Genomic DNA, 17,517 nt, shown 5'->3' with positions numbered 1-17,517 from the left:
CTAATATGTATTGTGGTACTGGGTAAAGACCTGCGAAGCTAATATGTATTGTGGCACTGGGTAAAGACCTGCGAAGCTAATATGTATTGTGGTACTGGGTAAAGACCTGCGAAGCTAATATGTATTGTGGTACTGGGTAAAGACCTGCGAAGCTAAAATGTATTGTGGTACTGGGTAAAGACCTGCGAAGCTAATATGTATTGTGGTACTGGGTAAAGACCTGCGAAGCTAATATGTATTGTGGTACTGGGTTCGATTCCCGGTCTTAGGCCTTGGATTTTATTTAATAGTTAATAATAGAAATTCATAGTAAAGTATGTTTGCTAGTCGCCTCCGACCCCGACACCTAGTAAATGGTAGTTTGACGTTAAGCCCCGCCGGAAAAAATAGGCGATTACTTTACTTTTACAACAGAACTAAAAACAGACGCTATCGACTATGTACTTAAAAGACTACTTAGACGAAAGATGAAAACTCTCTCTGGACAACAAAAGACTAATTTATACTTCTATTTTGAAACCCATCTGAGCGTGTGGAATAGAGCTGTGGGGTTCAACCAAACGCACAAAATCTCCAAAGGATTCGTATCTCTTCAATCTAAAATACTTCGAACTATTGTACACGCTCCATTTTATGTCTCCAACCTGACTACACTGACTGACCTTAACATAAGTCGCTGAAAACAAGATACAGAAAACTCCACTTCAACCTGCAATCTCATTATAAATCCTCTAGCTAAAAAATCTTTCCTCAAGAACTCTTCCTGATAAGCCGGACAAGACGCCTTAAGAGACAATGGTGGCCTTGTGATCTCCTCTCAAATGAAAAGAGCGACTAAAAATACTTCGAACTATTGTACACGCTCCATTTTATGTCTCCAACCTGGACTACACACACTGACCTTAACATTCCTTTTATCACCGAAGTTGCTAAAACAAGATACAGAAAACTCCAGCCTGCAACCTCATTATAAATCCTCTAGCTAAAAAATCTTTCCTCAAGAACTCTTCCTGATAACCCGGACAAGACGCCTTAAGTGACAATGGTGGCCTCCAGATCTCCTCTCAAGAGAAGAGAGCGACTAATAAGCCTAATGTTTTGGAGTGTTACCTCTGGAGTAACTTCTCCACTCGTTACCTTCTGTTATTTATTATTACTGTTATCACTGATACTTATAGCGCCAACGCGCTGATTGTAGCATAAATAAACGCCAAAAAAAATTATTCTCTTGCAGATAGTTCAAATATGGCTTTTTAGTAGAAAACTTAATGTTATAAATTTGGCACGATTAGTACATGTTTTCTTAAAACTTGTTTTAGTCATAGTGCAACCCCCCTCAACCAAAATGGACTAGTTGCTAATCTAGTATTTTTTTTTTTTTTAATGATTTAAGGCGCGTCAACATCTAAGGTTATTGGCGCCCGGAGCTTTTTTCAGTGCACGGCCGGCCTCCGGACAGTGTTCTCTCGTTACAGACAACACTGTCCATCACCGGACAGTGAGCTGTAAGAAGCTCCTAGGAGGAAAAAATCTAAGGGTCAGCAGCTGGATTCGAACCCGGGACCTCCGCGTGGGAGTCCAGTATGCTAACCTCATAGCTAATCCCTTTCCTGCTAACCTAGTATTAAGCTAGAAAAGATTAATTAATTTAAAAAAAAACATGATGATGATATGGTACGCAATGATTTCTCTTTTAACAGTAGGAGAAAATAGAAGAGAAAATAAAAGGTTGCAAAAAAACCCTTTGAAAAGTGCTACTCAGGTAACGCTAGCGTGCTCAAACTATTCACCTAACTCTCCGAGCATGGAGAGAGTGGAAAAGTTGTTAATTAAATTCAGTTTTCTTTTTTATGCAAACTACCCTGTAGGTTACTAAGGGCTTTTATTTTGTCCTATATTTATACCCGCCTGTGTTATTCCACCCTTTTGTATACAATCTGTTAGCAAACTGAAATCCAGTTATTACACGATCTAATTTGCATTTTTGTAAATCCCTCCGCAAGTTTTTTTGTACCTTTTACATAAAACCAAAACATGATCATCTATCTCATTATCATGTCAACATGTCCATGATTTACTATCTGCATGTCACAAAATATTAAATGATATTAAAAACAATTTTTCTTTGTCTAATTTACATTTTTTCACAGGGCGGAAAAATTAAAAATAATAATATGTTATTTTCAATAAAAGTCTTCATTTTAATTTTAATTAAATTATTTTACGAGAAAAAAGTAAAGGGCATCACGTATCCAATTAGGAGTCTTGGGCGGAGACGACAAGCAAACATACTTGACTATAAATTAACCAATAAATAAAGTCCATGGTCTAGAACTGAGGAATCCAACTCACTAAGCCAACAATACATCTTAGCTTTGCGGGTCTAGCCTATGACCGCTCGGCTAATGGGGCGCCTTACAAGATTAAAACCATTAAATAAAATCCAAGGTTTAGACTGGGGAATTGAATCTACCAACCAACAATACATCTTAGCTTTGCGGGTTTAGCCTATAGCCGTTCCTTTACAACATTTACACCATTAAATAAAATAAAAGTTCTAGTCTAGAAGTCGAATTTACTAAACCAACAATACATCTTAGCTTTGCGGGTCTAGCCTATAACCGCTCGGCCTTACAAGATTAAAACCATTAAATAAAATCCAAGGTTTAGACTAGAAATCGAATCCACTAAACCAACAATACATCTTAGCTTTGCGGGTTTAGCCTATAGCTGTTCCTTTACAACATTTACACCATTAAATAAAATAAAAGTTCTAGTCTAGAAGTCGAATTTACTAAACCAACAATACATCTTAGCTTTGCGGGTCTAGCCTATAACCGCTCGGCTAATGGGGCGCCTTACAAGATTAAAACCATTAAATAAAATCCAAGGTTTAGGCTAGAAATCGAATCCACTAAACCAACAATACATCTTAGCTTTGCGGGTCTAGCCTCGGCTACCGTGGCGCCTAATTATTTTATGAATTAGCGCATGTTAAATAACTAAATTCGGTAAATTTGACCATTTCTTCTTAGTTATGTTTCCTTGCTTTTGTATAAAAGGAGAGTATTCAAAAAAAATAAAGGGAAATATGACTGAAAACTGTAGTAAAGTATAGAAAACTCCGAATAGACATAGTACTATAAGTATTAGGCACACTGTCACTACCGAGCTCGTAAATGAATGATGCATTATGATTGACTGTAATGAATGATGGTAATCTTAGGAAGATGGCATCGGATAGAGCAGAAGCTGTGAGTTGTGGTTTCGAGAGGAGACGAGCTCTGCTGGAGAATGTCTTTTCTCTCCAGAATCCTCCGTTCCAGCCTTCCTTATTGGCTTATCCGACTGCGGGCGTTAGGATAATTTCAAGCATTAAACGGAAATGTAACAACGGAAACGTGTTTTCATTATCTTTATTTTTTAACTTTTTCTTTTTTTGGATATGTTATTTAAACAGTGATCTTAGAGAGCGGTGATGTTCAGTAAGTTTCCAACACCTGTGTAATATTACAGTTTGAAATGTCTAACTGACATTCCGTGATGAAGGAATATCAGTCAACCGGAAGTATAACAAATATTACAGTTTATTACAGTATACTGAAATTTAATTACAGTTGCCAAACGATTGCACTTAAACTTGGCCGAAACTTATCACGCCCATGATTCCTTCTATGTATATATATATATTATATACTCGTATATTTAATGAACAGTAAGTGAACTATATTTTTAGTAAAAATGCTAAATTTCACGAACATTTAATGAGTGATAAAAAAGGTTGGTGCCAGTGTTTTCTAGCCTGTGACGTTACTTAGTGAGCTACAACTGTCTATGTAAATTAATGATGCTTTCTGAGCAAAATAAAGTGAAGCTGCAAGTTCAGGGATATCTCCAGCTTGATTCCAATCTCCCAGTAATTAACAGGAAGGTTTCTCTTTGAGAGGTTAGCCCTGAAGGGCTTGTAATGTCTGTACCATCTTCCTTTTTTCTTTTTCTCCCTCTAATAACTTTCCCCCTGATCCAGTTGCTAACATCCGTACGCCATACGCTCCACTTTGTAAAGCTACCAACATCCCAATGGGAGTTCAATACATATGTAGTCAGCGCGTATCCCATAGGATTCCAATTTTAGTTGTAATTTTGCGCTTCTGTGCGCTCTGTTTGATGAACATGGAAAAAGGGAAAAAAAGAAAAGTGGGAAGAAAATTCATTAGTAGTTTTCATCCATTAAAGTGATTGAAGAGTTTTCATTAACTGAACCAGGTGAAAATCTCCCCCTCCTCACCTTCAATCCCGCCCTCTCGCCTACTTTATTTATTCCGTGATTTTAGTTGCAATATTCCGATGCAATTATATCGATAATCATTTTTATCATTTTTTCCCAGCTTGTCTTAAACAAAAATGGAATAAAAAGGCATATCGATACAATCGTAGTAAAATATATCGCATAATAAAGTCAACCAGTGACAACGTTTCAAATGAAAGTTACCGCCCTACACGTGCGTAATGTGTGTAAATATTTAAGAATCTGCGGCAAATTACCTCCAGGTCATTTTTGGTGTCTATGTGATTCAAAAAGGAGAGTTTTTATTGGCCTGTCCTTTTTAGAGGATTCGAAAAAGTATTCTAAGGAACTTTTGTAGCAGTAACAGGAAACCATTGTGAAGATTGAATGCGAGAGAGTTAGGAGGTTCCACCTATTTAGCTTCCTGGGTTTTCCAGCGGGTAGAGTGGGAGGACATGGGTCACATAGATTTTTCTCTTCTTCTCCCTTTTACTGGAAAAAAGAAAATTATCCTCGCTGAATATCCTACAGGGAAAAACTTCCCCCAAGGCAGTTCTAAGTAGGGTATGTTCCGCTCTCACCTGTTGATCTCCAGGAAGCGTGGTGGTTTTTCCACACAAACCATACCTCAAAGCATCTCCCAGATATTCCAAAATTTAGTGCCAGATTTAAAAATTTGGCAGTGTTTTAAATAGGATAAAAAACCTTTGTAGTATTGGTTACCGAACCAGGATCTCTGAGGGAATTCCAGGAATCAGGGTGTCGGTAGTTAAGGATTAAACCACTCCCTTGCTCTAAATCCCTTCATCCATTCCACGTCCCCAGAGGAAGGACATTTTCCGTTTAAATACTTATTAACCAACCGTGCTCTCAAAAGAAGTCTCCTTCTCTACACAAATACCCTTCCAACCCGCTTTGACTGGGAAAGGCTACTTATTCTATTCATCTTAAGGCGTGGGTCGAGTGACGTCTTGCATTAGATTAGGGAAAGAAGTGGAAAATGAGGGAGTGCAGCAGTCTGGGCAATCTTGGCTCTCCTACGTCACATCACTTCCTTCCTTTCTCCTATACATCTTCCCTAATGCCTTAAGTAACGCAAGTTTGAAATAATAATAACAACTAAGCAACATGAATCTATTTTTTAACAAAAACTCCAAAACAATGGGAAAAGTAATAACAAGAGAGAATCGCCAAGTATTAGGGTAAGATAAGCCTTCTTTAACTTCTTTGTATTATTAACTAATAGCATTTTAGATTTAACTGAATAAACACGTTGAAAGAGATTAAAATGGCCTGATTTCCAAAAATAAACTTAATCTTAAAAGCAACAACCACGTTCTGTTTCTGAAAGTACAGAAAAGTACAAAATAGGAACAAAATTGAACAACATGCCGAGGAATAACTTTTAATTATTCAATAGATTTGAAGATAAAATTCCCAAGCTTCTATTATTGTATATAAATCCTATTTACAGTGTGTCTGTGTTTAATAGGCTATCTGGGGACTCAGTGTTGCAAACGCAGTTTTTGCTTAAATATTTTATTATCGTATCCAAAGTTAGACTACTGTTGTTTTCCCATTCCTTGATCTCATTTAGTTTGGGCGCACCCTAACACTGAAAAAAGGAGTTATTTTCTACCAGAGGCAACAGAAAAAATAAGTTTATTCTGTTTATCGATTTAATTTTAAAAAAGTATTTTTTTTCTTTTTTTTATTCGCCATTCATTCTTTATACAGAAGGCCCTCCCTAACCTAAATAAAGATAAACAGCTGTTTTGTATAAAATAAGGTTACCGTAGCAACGACATTGTTTGATGAGAATTCTTCAGAGATACTGCTAAATAAATTTCAAATTCTAGTTTTCACCCCTTTCTTACAAAACAGATATATCTCGGAAGCAGAATCAAGAGAGAGAGAAAAGTGAGAGTTAAAAGAGAGAGAGAGAGAGAATCTTGAGTGATGTATGACGTCATTACACGTTAAAGAGGCTAGTATCTCTCTTAAGTCATTACGTAGATTGAACTGAAAATGTACATCATTACATTATTTTGCCCATTATCACAAACGCGGGGAGTCTGTCTGGTTATAGTAACACATTAAACTTTCCCTTATGCCTCATGAGAGGAAATACTGTGATAATTTTCAACTTGGAGTTTTCACTGAATATACATCCTTAATGATGATAGAAAATAGATTTCTGGACAAAAAGAAACTAAAGTGAGAGGAAGGAGGCCGCTTGAATTCTTCAGGAGAAGGGATAACCACAAGATTTGGGGAGTATCGAAGATGTAGAGAGTTGATTCAAGACAAAAAAGATTTGGTACTAGCTGAGTACCAACATCTTGATGTTCAAGTTGACTGTGACCACAGGACTTGAAACGATTTGCTTGATATTGCTTTAATTTTACAATGAAGCTTCAAACTAAGTGACTAAATTTGCTCTTTCAGTCAGCGTTTGCTGTCTCTTGCAATTTTTTTTTTTTAAATAAAGGTTTCAAAGAAGAAATATTTTCAGTCAGTACCTTAGCTGAACTGTTTCATAGCTGAAAATGGTTTGGAATCATTGGGGAAAGCTAAACTTTAAAGAAGCACCACACAATACTGAAGATTCATTGATGAGTAAAAGAGAGTAGAAAAACTTAATTTAAAGCCAACAATTAAGAATTAAAAATGTCTTTGTTCATTCAAACTGTTTTTTATACCATAAAAAGCTTAGCTTCAAAATGGCACAAGCTTAGCTTCAAAGCATACTCACTAAACAGAATACAGATTACAATATTCATTAATATGATTATGTGAAAAATAGTGTATAACAATTACTTACCTTATACTTATTAACAATCGTAACTTCATAAGTAGCAAACTAATAAGTAACAATTGTTAATGAGGTGTAAGGATAAACTATTGTTAAACACCATTTTTCATATTATCAAATTAATGTAAATAGTATTCTGTTACTATGCAAAATATGTTCCACACCCTGAAGATGACCTAGGTCCAAAAGCTTGCCCTTAAAACAAATTAAATTGTGACCAAAACTGTTTATCTTCAACTTGTTTTAATGAATCAATAACCAAAAAAAGGTGAACAGAATTCTCAGTGATAATTATATGATAATGAGAGAAAAAAATTGATAATAGCTTCAAAATGAGTTCAAAAAAATGAAAATTAAAATTGGTCTAAGCTATTAAAAGCGACTACAAACCATTTTAAAAAAAAATCAAGATCTTTAATTTGAAATTTAGTAACAATGAAAGCTGATTAAATGTGCCCAAATGAAGATGTAGAAAATTTAAATTAAAGAAACCCCCAGCAAAAATAAATTTGGAGAGAAAAAAAGGCAGTTATAACGTTTACCCATAGAGGTCACGCAGATTTCTTCCAATTAATTTCTTAGGCTAGAGCAAAACTAGAATAGAGGGGAGCTGGCAATGGCGTTGATAACTGTTACGAAGAGGTTGCATCATTGCAAATGTTGAAAGTGGTGCGTTTAAAAAGTGCATTACAGTGGTGTTGTTAGTTTTTTAAAATCAGTATAATTGTGTTCTCAATTTTTCAAGTTGGATTTTACAAAAATCAAGGCTTAGAAAGTTGAAAGTAAGTAAAGAAAATAGCATGTCGTAATCGTTTAAAAGGTTAAAAACACAGCAACGAACACGCTGAGTAACGCTAAGCAAAGAACGATTCAAACATGGCTGAGAAAGTGTTTAAAACAATTGATCTATTAACTTATTGCTTGCTTGCCAGTAAATCTTGAAAATTATTATTTTTTCTTAAAAAGTAATTTGTAATAATGAAATCAATTCTTGAAGCACAAGATTTTCTCTTGTCACTCAAGAAAATAAGACCTGCTTAAATCAATTTATCATGAAATCAAAGTTTTCTTAGATTAGATTAGGGCGGCCTCAAGGCCTACGCCACCGCGTCCCCTTTGGATCTATTGTGGCTCCCCGTGTAAAAGTTTTCTTAACATAACTGATAGCTGAATGAAGAGTTGAATTCCATGGAAATTGCAGAAAACTAGGAAAATATTTTTTGTAAGTAACAATCAGTTTGAAAAGACACTTTAGAGGAAGAATGCCTGATCTGCTCCATCTGAAAGTTATAGACATGTGTAATCGAAGCCTTTGTACCTAAAATTTCAAAAAAGATTCAGTAAAGTGCCCACAAAGTTATTGGAAGTTTCCTTCTTGGCTTCTAATAAACCAAACATCAAATACAAACCTAAGTTAGTACTCAGAAGAGCACAATAAATCTGAGTAGAGTAAAAACTAGAAATGGAAAAATCAGGACGATTTGATTACTTCTTGCGAGTGAAGAGATAAAAATAGGTTATGGGGGTTTCAGTTCGCCTAAAAGTAAAAGTCGTAATGAACTCTTAACCCAATTCATGAAAGCAAACAAGCAATAAGTTAATTTATGTTAAAATCTCAAATTAAAAGACCAAAAATTTATAGCAAGCTTTTACGTACCTTAATATTTCTGGCTGAAACACAGCATCTTCAGCTTTGTCAGCTGCATTCCGTTGCACTAAAACACTACTAAATCACAACACTGCACCTGTAATACAATTGCAAAAACATAGTTTATTAGAATGCTACATTGTAATGATTGCATGTTATTGCATTTAGAGGTAGTAAGCTAACTTTACCTTAATATTTTAGGATTGTAATTTCCAACTTTGAAACACTTCATACCACTGCACGCACTAAATTCACTGCACTACACCTGTAATTAAAATGCAAAAACATAGTTAATTATATATTACATTGTAGGTAATGCATTTTATTGCATGTAAAGTAGTAAGCTAATCTTTACCCTAATATTTTAGGATTAACATTTCCAACTTTGGAAAGCACTAGACACCTGCACTGCACACATACACTGCATTTCACACACCAAATTCACTGCACTTCACATACTGAGTTCAATGCACTACACCTGTAATTAAGAAAAGAAAAGATGAAATTAATTGCCCCATTTTTTTTAATGTTATAATGTAAAATACCTTTTCTTTTTGGTTAAGGAAATTCTATGCAAACTTATGAGCTTTATCTGTTATAACAACTATAAAGCTCATAAGATAAAACTGCACTCAAAATACACCCACCTTGAATGGTTAAAAAGTGCATATTTGAAATGTTAAGACTGAATTTAATGCACACAAACTTTGAGCTTTATCATTTTTGTTTTGTTTTTGGCCAAATTATTAATATTTTATGCTTCTTTAATTTACAGAGCTTAATTTTTTGTATAATTGATACTTGTTATCATGAGAGAAACTCAACGCTTCATTTTCTGAAGTTTCAGTTACCAATTTCACAACTTTTTCATGGTAATAAAATTGGATAAGAGACAAATTACAAGTGACAAATTTGAAAACAATCACAACTTAAGCCTAATTTGGTTCAAAATAACAGGTAAGAAATGTAATTTTACCTAATTTAAGTTAATAATCACTTCATTTTGATAAAATTAAGTGAATATTAGCTTACAATTTTGGGCAATTTGTCAATTATTAATAACTTTTTTTTTATTTTACAGAGCTTATTATATCTTTAATTTGAAGAATTTAGTAATTTTGTACTATACTGAAATTTGATGATTGGGTTGGAATGGAAGAGCTTGTGACCATAGATAAAATCAATCTCAAATCAAAGATGGTGGAAATTCTGCTTAGTTTTTTTCTCTCTTTTCTTAAACTTTCTGAATCTTTTAATAACCAATTTATCGATATCCTTTTCTTTAATTGCCTATAGTTTATTATAACATTTAAATCAATATAAATCGATTACTAATTAATGTTAAATTCATCGCCCATAAGTTGGATTGTTCATTTTCAAATTATTCACCCATAGGGTCTTCTTCAATAAAGAAGTAATCCATCTTTAAAATTTACAAAAAGAGAGACAAAAATACTATCTTCTGTTTAAATAATAATTTCTTTAAATAAGTAGAATATTTTGAAGATAGATTTTTAAAGATAATATTCTCTAAAATCCTATTATAGAATTAATTAAGTCTCTTAACTCGCCATATTGCTTAATGAACCTAGATCTAATTTAAATTATGTGTATTTAATTCGAGAAATCCTGACTATAATTGCATAAATTTTGTATTGTTTTATTGCTCATTATTTGTTTAAGTAATTCTATAATAAAATTTTATGAATATCTACTAATTTTTCAAATAATTTTTAAATTAAAATTACTTACATATTCTGAAAAAAACTATACGAAGAGATGACCCCGACACTGAATGTTGGGGGTCAAGTGCCTCCTTGTACTGGTAAATTTTTATTAATTAAAATGGTAATGAAAATTTGAAATATTAATTTAAAATAATATTTTTAATTTTTTGGTAATAGTATTAATTTCTATTTAAAAAATTAAAAAACATTTTCCTGTTTTACAGAATCCAGATATACCAAGCAACTGAATGACGTCATTTCTTCTTTTTGGTGTCCCTATCGCTAATGGCGTCGTAAGATTTCGATTAATGTGGAATTATTTTTTGAATGTTTTTAGAATGTAATGGTGGCGGATTTTTAGTTTTAAATTGTTGAGTATTCTATAATAATAAATTATATTTTGAATTTGTGGAAAGTGTTGTGCTTAAAACATTGTATCAAACTATATCCTTTTTCGATCCAGATCAATCTTCTAACTGTGATTAAGGTAAAATTTAATTGATTTCTTTTATTATCAAAATTTTCTTATAACTGAAATTAAGTTTCTGTAAAGCTGTAATTAAGAGATTTTTGGTACAGATTGTTCTGTGACTGAGGCTGATTTTTCAATCTTTTCAAATTCAATAAATTCTTTTCTGAAAATATGGCGTCCTTGATCATTGATTTTATTCTAAAATTAAGTATTTCCAAGACATTTTTTTGCCAGTTTTCTTGCTTTTCTTTTTTGTCTGTAATAATCACAATACAGATGTTAAGATTCTTGTAGTTCAAGTATTTTAAGAAATTATTTTAGTCTTTTAAATTACTTGCAGTTATGAACGCAGTCTAGTGTTCAAAACTATCTTTGGAGAGTACTTTAGTCAGAAATTGTATAATTTGGGGTTAATTATTGTTTAAATCATGATTTAATTGAACATTTTGACTGCCACATTGAGGTTCATCTCGAATTTTAGAAATGAGTTTTGGATTTGATATTTTATATTAACCATTAAATGAGTGTTTAAGTATAGAAATAAAAAACCAAAATTAGCAACAATAAGTCTATTCTTGCTTAAAAATACCTTCAATTGCTGAAATAGTGTAAAAGTGCAGTATCTTTACAAATTATCAAATCTCTTTTTTTTCTTTGTAGAACTTTACCGTCTTTTCCAAATAATCACTTACCTTTAAAGTAAGTAGTATTTCTATTCATAGTTAACTTCACATGCCTTGAGTTTTATTCGTTTATTAGGTTACCTTATAAAGGTAATTCTGTACTTAGGATGGTTTTTGGTTGCATTAAATAATTCAGAAGTTCCTTTCAGACATTTGGGTTAAATGAATGATTGCTTCATCTGCTTTTGTGCTGAAAAAGTTGGGGACTTGATGCTTCTGTCCTTCGTTTTTTTTTAAAAAGATTTTTCCTGTTAAACAGACTTCTTTCATTTTATGGAAATAAGAAAATAAGTTTATTTCAATAAGAACAACTTTTTTTTAAAAAATAAATTTGTACAGTAATAGTTTTAAGTCCAGCTTAACTCAAACTTGGCAAATATTCTTTACTTACATTCTTAACAAAAAAAAATTGGATTGCGCAAGGAGATGAGGATCAAAGGAGATAGTTAAACTTACAAATAGTAAAGTAATTAATAATTAAATTCAGAAGTCAGCCTATCTTAATGGCGGCAAACTTCTGTTACATTATGTGCATAGATTTCCATCAAGAATTGAAATTTAGAACATAAATGTGAATTCTTACTTTAAGTAGATGCTTTAAACAAGTTCTTTGATGTTGGAAGGCAATCTTACAGCAAAATTTCTGTTCTTAAGAATGTGCCTTTTTTTCGTTTTACTACTTTTTCTTTTCAAAGAAGCAATTTCAGACGATTTTCTAGTATCAAGTTCAAACTAGAACAAAGAGCTGCTGGGGATGGCTTGAAAAAATTAATGCGGTTATGGTTACCAATAGTTATAATGTTATAACTTTAGGCATTAAATTGGTACCTTGAGAGATCTCTGTTTCACTTCATTGGAGTGAAGTGAAATAATTAAAAGAGCATATTTAAAAACAAGAATTTAATTTAAAAGAATAATTAATAAAAATTTAATCATTTTCGGCCAAGAATAATTTCAATAATTTTTATAGGACATATTTAATGTAATAACACATAGATTAGTACCTGAAGATTGAACTCTTGGTAGTACCTGAAGATTCTTGGTCTGTCTGAATGGTTCACATTTCACTCAGCTCTAAAGCTCACATAATAGCATTACTATTTCACACTGGTATAATATGATAGCTAACTTCTGACCATTTTCGGGCAGCGTAACCCTCGACCATCATTAAACTTGCTTTAACACTCTTTATCATCACTTTTAAGTATCATTCTGAAAGCTGACCCTTTGGATAGCAGGACGTTAGGCACATTGCTGTTGTGGTTAGTAAATAAAGGTGTGTTTTTTTTAATGAATTGTTGGAAATGTCCCCAGTGCTGGGAACTATCTTTGATTTTATTCATTGTTTATTGTATTTCTGTCCGATTTCGAAATTTCATCTTTCATCAGAGGTAGATATATCATTTTTATGAAGTTTTCTTTTGTAAGATTTTACTTACGTATTTGTTATCTTATAAAATTACCCCAGCGATAAGTAAAGTAATCCCCTATTTTTTCAGGCAGGGCTTAAAGTCCAACTACCAATTAGGTGTCGTGGACGGAGGCGACTAGCAAACATACTTGACTATAAATTTCTTTTATTAACCATTAAATAAAATCCAAGGCCTAAGACCGGGAATCGAACCCAGTACCACAATACATATTAGCTTCGCAGGTCTTTACCCAGTACCACGATACATATTAGCTTCGCAGGTCTTTACCCAGTACCACAATACATATTAGACCCCAGCGATAGGTGTACTATTAGTAACAATAACAATAATTGTCACTACTACGTACTACCTATGGGTAGGAGTTATCCAGGAGATAGCTCTCAGTAAGTAACCTCTAGGATTAAACTTATTGTCTTCAGGAGATAGAAAATATCGAGGCCTAATCGCCTTAGAGGAATCTGTGGAATGTGAGGAGTTGATAAATGGTGGACACGGGGATTGAAATGAGTCTTTTTTAAGTTTTATTGAATGGCATTTAGCGTTAACGATAGTGAACAGTATTTTTGGTTGAAGAGATTGAATTAATTGAAGATTGGAGCGTTTCTTGAACCCGTACGTCCAGATGGTTGAAATCTCTGCAGCAAAATTGATTAATCAATACCTCTGATCATGGATGAACATCCTAAACTACTTGGTAGACAGATTAATTAATTTTTTTTTTTTACTTTTTAGACTCACATTTATTACTTAGGAAAATTAAAAGAAAAGCTTCATATGTGTGAAAAATGTTGCTGAAAAGCCTAAATTTAAAAAAAAAACACTCCCAACATAAAAGTTGGCCTAATTTAACGCCACATTGAAAGACTTTGTATGTTTTTTTTTTTTACAACCTTTTTGAATGAGACCTTGTTTACATTATGAATAATTATTACCATTCAAAGAAGTCTTTCAATTAGCGAAGACATTCGCATTTAAAACACATAAATAAAGGTAACTCTCTAGAAAAGAGAGAGTATTAATATTAAATTTAGTTGACAAACATTCTACATTCTATGTAAACCCGTCCTTATTTACGAACCCATTTAAGTATTAATATTCCATTCGAGTCCTTATATAAATTGTGGAATTCCCCGGGGATACCCTGTCCACAGTAGAACCGCCATCGCAGCAATTCACACTCTTACAACCTCTCTGTTCTCCAGTTATTATCTTACTGGAAGTAATTAATGTTTTCTTGTATTTAGTTATAATAATAATATTATTATTTCTGTATTGTGAAGGTAATTGTTCTTAGAGAAATAATTGTATACTAAGCTTACAATATGGTGGGTAAAATAGTCGCGTTTTGTTGATTCTCTCTTGAGATTAAAAAATATGTTTTTTTAAAATAATTTGCTTTGTTATGTTTGTGCTTATCATAACTCAAAAAACCAAAAGTCACAGGATATTGGAATTTGGTATATGGTTTTTGGTACCAACTTTGGGCCCGACAGTTATGGATAAATGCTTATGCATAAAAAAAAGCCGATACACTTTACTGATTTTGGTTTTACCAGGTTTTTTTTCCTCCCTACAGTATCTGCGTGTGTTCTTTATCTTTTATTAGGCCATCTAATCTAATTTGGCATAAGTAGTTCTACAAAGTTTTGGTATGAAACGTTTTCCCCTAGAAAATTAAGGAATAAAAGCACTTCTAGGAGAAAGAGGAGGTTTTTATTTTTGGCTTTCACCCAAAGTAACCTTATCCCAGTATCTTGTCCTATGGCTAAATATTATTTGGAAGGGATAAATGTTTTAATAAAATTGGGCATTTTGTTTTCATTCCATAACTGTAAGTACCACCACTTTATTGAATGTATTTTTGCACTTTTCTGAGATCTTTTTGAAACTTTATTTTTTTAGGCACTCTGAGATGGGACATTACTACTTAGTGATAACATAAATAAAATTATTTAAAAGAAAGAAAGATTATTACCAATTATTACACAAACTACGATTCCGGTCAGACAGATTTCGGTAAATGTAAAGAATAGCGCCCGGAGGTGTGGCCTAATTCGAAGTGATTCTAATTCGCTGATACCATATAACCCGCCAAATTCAAATGTAAATATAAAAATATTTCTTTATTTTATATTTACATTTAAATCTGGCGGGTTATATGGTAACAGCGAATCAGAATCACTTCGAATTATTAATTCAAGATTATTAAACATTTTTCGCCCCCCTGATATATTTTTTGTTTTTATGGGGGCTTCGCCCCCCCCCCCCCACTAATCCACTAACACACAACTCTAATTTGTAATTCAGACACATGGAAAACAAAAGAAAAGAAGCCTACCTTATTCAATGCAATCCCTATCCTTCTGTTTCTACACTTTATTCACTCCCTTAAATAATGCTCTCATTTGATCGCCCATGGAAAAATGACTCCTTTTCATACTTATCTCACTTCCACACTTCGGACCTACATATCTTTTACTAATTAAACCAACACTTATTCAAAATGATAAAACTTTCATCTCTTTATCCTCCCTCAGACTACATTCATGCTTTAAATTAAAGAAAAACTGTAAATTCAAAACGCTCATCTTTTATGAAGTTTCAAAAAAAAGGAACCTAAAGTTACACACTGGCACTAGCGGGAACTGATAATACGTTGAAAAGGAAGCAGTTACTGTGTAGTAAGTGTACTGCGCATGCGCGCTAAACATAAATAGGTAAGAAATTCAAAAAAATTATATACAGCACATTAGCGGAAAGTTGAGAAATTTAAAAAGAATATATTGAACATTGGCGGGAAGTAGTTTAAAAAGTCAACGGTAACTGTGCGGTACTGCGCATGCACCAAAAATAAACAGGCCACACCTCCGGGCGCTATTCTTTACATTAGCCCAGATTTCTCTGCAAACATGCTGCAATCGAAAGAGAAGGCTTTACGCTGTGCACAGCTTTTGGTCGTTAGGACGATTTGGTGCATGCATAGTTTTTCTATAGCAGCATCATTCTCGTTATTTACTCGTATAAAAGTGGAGAAGGCAACCAGTCCCCTATTCTCCATTATCATGGACATGTGTTAGTCTGCTCTTATGATGACAGTAGATCGCTGTGGCCATCTTCTCTTCAATCTTCTTGGTGGATCACCTGGTATTACAGAGGAAGATAGTTTTTTCGATTAGAGGGTTAGGATGAGCTGTTGTAGAGGAATGAAATTTTGGGAAAATGAGTTTTAGCAAGAGCTTTTAACGAAAGTGATTTTAAGATCATTATGGATGGTGAGGTTAGATACTTAGAACGGAGTGTTTAGAAGATTTCGAAGTATTTTTTGACTGTACTGTCTGGAGGCGTAGAGATTCTGCACCAATAAAAAAAAAAAGATAAAAAACGCTGAACTTTTTTTTAAAAAAAGAAATAGTGGGGGAACTAATAGTAAGAATTAACATTTAATTAAATACCAAAATCTTTACTGCGGGCTTTGAATAAAACACTGTCAGACATAAACATTGATTGACATTATTATTGGTGGGGGGGGGGGTATTTCTGTTGTTGGGAAACGTGAACAGACTTAGCAGGGGAAATAGAAAGCAGCTCGAGTAAATGCTCAACGTTTAAAATTCTACTCAGAGTTCCTTCTTCATTCAATGATGTAATAAAAAGGAAAATCGGGATGGGTGAATCTAGAAAGAGTATTTGAAATCCCAACTTGTTCTCTGATTGAATAGCAAAGGATTCAGGATTGTTTCTCTTCAATTTTATTTTTATTATTTTTTTTTTTGCTTATGTTTGCTGAAGGTACTTAAATGTGTTTGAGACGTGAAATTGAATTTGAGTTTTCTTTTATGGAAATATATATTTTAAGATCTACTGGGTTCTTTAATTAATCCAGGAGATTTAATTAATTTTTTTTTTTATGGATTTTATTTGTGGTGTTCTGTCAATAATTTTTATTGTGGTAACATTTTATAAGAAAAAAAAGAAAAAGTAGAACTACAGATAGAACTGGGATTGACAAAGCTAGGTTCAGCTAGGCTGAACTATGGCCACAGTCGCTCTTCCCAAGCGGACAAAAATCTCTGATAAGGAAAATCTCTAACTTCTTTTCTTCTCTTCAAGATTTTCTTCAGTTTGGCAATTTGTTTACTAATCACCATTTGACGTCACTGCTATAGACGAACTTTTGAAGGAACTGCAACAGCCAAGAATCACTTCTTAAGGTCAATTTTCCTTTATCGGATTTCCGGAGAGTTTTTTTTTTTTATATGAAGTGGTGGTCTCATTGATAATAAACGGGATTTCCAGGTAGTGGTGCAGTAATTTACCGTTATTGGAGGCAAAAATAAGGTTCTAGTCCCAAAATTTCTGGGCCCTTAAAGTAATAATTGAAAATATGATTAGATCCTTAGTGCTGGGTAAGACTCAGTTGATTTTATCCCTCGTTGCCCTAATTCCTGACC

General features: G+C 33.2%; 1 protein-coding gene and 1 long non-coding RNA gene across 11 annotated transcripts in view; both read left to right on the top strand.

Annotated features, from left to right (window-relative positions):
- The window catches only part of LOC141451733 (cell adhesion molecule Dscam2-like), a 414,509-nt gene that overhangs the window by 218,115 nt on the left and 178,877 nt on the right, over positions 1-17,517 (top strand). The gene's annotated exons all lie outside the window — the stretch shown is intronic.
- LOC141451736 (uncharacterized) lies at positions 7,493-11,502 on the top strand. Of its 3 annotated transcripts, none has more exons than XR_012457071.1 (4): positions 7,493-7,885; positions 9,527-9,708; positions 9,833-10,599; positions 10,703-11,502. It is a non-coding gene; the product is annotated as an uncharacterized lncRNA (long non-coding RNA). The 3 variants fall into 3 exon arrangements; XR_012457072.1 differs by having other exon boundaries at positions 7,499-7,885; positions 9,593-9,708; positions 9,833-10,576; XR_012457070.1 differs by having other exon boundaries at positions 7,499-7,885; positions 9,833-10,576.

This window comes from Rhodnius prolixus, unplaced genomic scaffold (assembly GCF_049639745.1).
Source record: "Rhodnius prolixus isolate KJV_2025 unplaced genomic scaffold, Rpr scaffold_14, whole genome shotgun sequence".
Classification (NCBI taxonomy): domain Eukaryota; kingdom Metazoa; phylum Arthropoda; class Insecta; order Hemiptera; family Reduviidae; genus Rhodnius; species Rhodnius prolixus.
Note: the sequence above shows the minus strand (reverse complement) of the source record. Positions and strands in the feature narration are given on the sequence as shown.